Consider the following 3,655-nt stretch of genomic DNA (forward strand, 5'->3'; position numbering starts at 1 on the left):
TTATATCCCTTGTTTTTTGTTTTTCATTTTACACCCTTTATTTATCTGTACTCCTTTATAAAACGACATTTATAGTTATTTTGAAATTTTTAAGAGGTGCTACCTATTGAAAGCTTCCATCTGCAAGTCCCAACTACTCTCCTCCCCACTAGAACTTTCATTGAGTATCAGTTATTATGCGTACTGTACATGTCTCAAAGCTCATAATCTACAACACTCACTTCCCGTGTAACCAGTGGCGGATGCATGTTGAAGGGATTGGGGTCCTGGGCCCCCAACAAAATAAATTCTAGAAAGCCTAGTTTTTTTTACTTATAGTTTTTACCTTTATATAATTGGGCCCCCAATAAGATAATCATGAAGATCCCACTACCAAGTCCATAATTCATTTAACCTTCCATTTCCAAGTTCCACCGGTCCATCCCAATTCCCACGAGGCCACGACTTCACCTTCATCCACTCCACGGCTGTTGTGCAGCCACTCCTTCCCGGTTCCTGCTTGGTGCTTGCTGCTTCCGCCTTCCTGCTACCTGCACACAGCACATCGCTACATGCCCCCTACAATATATTTTTCTGCATTCGGCCACTGCATGTAACCACCCTTCTCAGCTTTAGCAAATGATATAAGAACAGTAAAAACCCTTCCTAAAAGCCTCAAAGAAGCTTAAAGAAAGAAATAAATCTATCCATCTAAAACATTCAACTTACAATTCCCTTACCCAAGAAGATATTACGAATGACGCAGCTAATAACAGCGCATATTGTGAAGAGTGCCGTACTCCACCCAACTGAAGCATAAAAAAGAACACGGATGAATTACTCACTCTCTAATCATTTCTATTGTCACTGTTGTATTTTCACGCATTAGAATGTGATGCTTACACCCAGTTTCTTGATTGTTTACTTTGACACGTACTTATCGAGAAGAAAAGAATGACGACATTTACCATCAAAATTCTTACCGTACTCAGAAAAACGCTTTCAAATGGAGCTCTTAACTACAAAGTTGCCAATACCACCCTCATTCAATAGTCATTATGTATATATTTGTATTTTATTTTACTGAGGAGTTGCATTAATTTTTTATTTCATGTTTTATAATAAAACTTTATGTCTCACTACATCGTCTAGGTACATAACTAGGCACAGTTAACAATGTTTAAAGTACTTGAATTTATATCAGTATCTTTAGCAGTGTAACAAAAACCATCTTGTTTTATTGCCATTTTATATATGCAATCCCGTATTGATGACAACAATGTAGAAATGTCTTACATCCCACACGTTACACGAATTCAGATAGTAGTCAATAAAGAATTGAAGATAACTATAGATTGTTAAGGATTGAATCAGAGCCGTTCTTTAGCATGTTAAATGTGAGATTTTGAACAGGGCCTCCAAAATTTTGGGGCCCAAATTTACATGTATTTAGTGTTTTTTATCGACCTGTGTAAAACTATAGTCGAAATTATTTAGGTTCAAACCATTAATTAGTTGGTTTTAGGGTCAAATCATCAATGGTTTAGGTTTAGATTCAGATTGTTAATTGTTTTAGGTTTAGCTCATTTTTATTCTTAACATATATTCTCTGTCATCTCATTTATGCGATGTAATTAAAAATTCTGGATGTAGCAGAGCCTCCAAAAAGATTGGAACGTCCCCGGATTGAATAAGTTTTATTTTATTTACTAATTATCAAATTACGATCGTGCCCCATAATAATGATTTTAAAGAGTTGTATCAAAATCATTGAAATACTGGATATGAGTTGATCTCACGGTTCTCATAGTTTTTAGAGTTCTCAAATGATTATCATTCTCTCTGTACATGGGAATATTCAAATGAGAAGGCTAAATATGACAAGAATGTGGAAAATAACGATTTTTATGTGAATTATTGAAAAAATAATTCAAAGATGCAAATTGAACCCATATGAATAATTATGTAATGTGGGTTCATGTATGTATCCTCAAATGGATTTTTTTTCAGATTTTTTCAGTTATTAAAACCTTCCTTTCGCTCCTTATCACCACATAGCTATCACCAAGATTTCGCAAGTGGCATGATATGCTTAACAAACATCAACCAAGGGGACAAGAAACGAGTAAGGTAATGAGTTCTGGTATATTTTTTAGACAAACATAGAGACTGGGGGTAAAATGGTCATTTCTGACATTCAGACTGTTTATTCAGCACAACAATCGACCAACAACTTATATGTTAATATACAAACAACTATATTAATACAGTAGTCAACCATATCCATACAGGTTTTAACAGAAAATGAACCGAACAACCCCTTAGTATATTACTAATCGAGACCCACAAGGCAATGCTTTAGAGCAACACTCATCCAATTCCTATTCTCGGAGATGAATTCTTTCTGCAAACATACACGGAGATAAACATAAATAAAAATTTACATTCTCATTAGCTGAGATAGAGATAGGAGAAAAATAAAGCCATCATAGCAAATGAGTAATAGGTTCACCTGTGATAACTCCAGGCTATTTGTGATCGTCCAAGAGATTAATTGGTAATTTTAAGCTGTTCCAAAAAACCCACGGTTATCTAAAGAAAAAAGGGTAAGAACCATAAAATATCATTATCATAAACACACACACATTAAAAGGGTTGGTTTAAACATGATAAATAAGAGATAAAAGGTTTACAAGTGAATGTGTTACTTCTTTATTAAATGCATATGTGAATCGGCATTACATATTATTTATATGAGTTCATATATGCATCTTTAAACGAAAAATTTTCAATGATTCACATATGATTTTTTTCCTTTAACATTTCCTTCTTACTTTCTAAACAAAAATTAGTCTTATTTGAGTATCTCACACACGCACACACACACACATACTAGAATATACTCGCATAATGCAGCGAGATACATCTCGATTTTAATGTTTTTTTTATTTTAATTGATGTTATAATACGATTTTATGTGGTTTTGAGAAAACGGTAATGTTTTTATTTTTGAATAAAATATAAATATGAAGGTATCATAAAAAATTGAAAAAATATATTGATATTAGTACTAAACTGACTATTTAAAATTTCTCATTTTTTTGGTATTTGTTTGATTCATTTTTTTTCATTTTTGGTTTAATAATAGTTAAGTATTTTATTAAAACTCGATGATAATCCTAATTATATTTTAGATATTTTATAATTAAAATTAGATGTTTATCCTCTAGATTATGTTTATTTGCAGTTAATTACACGAATTCAAACATGAAGCTTTAATAGGTTGTATTTATATACAATTTACTTGTAATCTTGAATTTTAAGTAATATGCACCAATAAACAGTATTTTATGCATAAAAAATGTTTTTTAAGAGTTTTTGTCAAATGTTTTATAATATGCGAAAAATCGTGTTGGAAAAAGATTTAGTGTGAGACACGTAAGAAAAGATTTTTACCATTGCTCACTTTTAATTCCATGCCCACCCATGAATTTCGTTTTAGAAAAGAATTGATCTGGTGCATCTCATTAATGTTGATCTTCAATTATGATTGATCCAATGATAGAGATCCCTTTTCACCCTTCTCATTATAACTTGCTTTCTGACCGAAACCCAACCATATATATATATATATATATATATATATATATATATATAGAGAGAGAGAGAGAGAGAG

This window comes from Cynara cardunculus, assembly GCF_001531365.2.
Source record: "Cynara cardunculus var. scolymus isolate 2C chromosome LG 14, CcrdV1, whole genome shotgun sequence".
Lineage (NCBI taxonomy): Eukaryota > Viridiplantae > Streptophyta > Magnoliopsida > Asterales > Asteraceae > Cynara > Cynara cardunculus.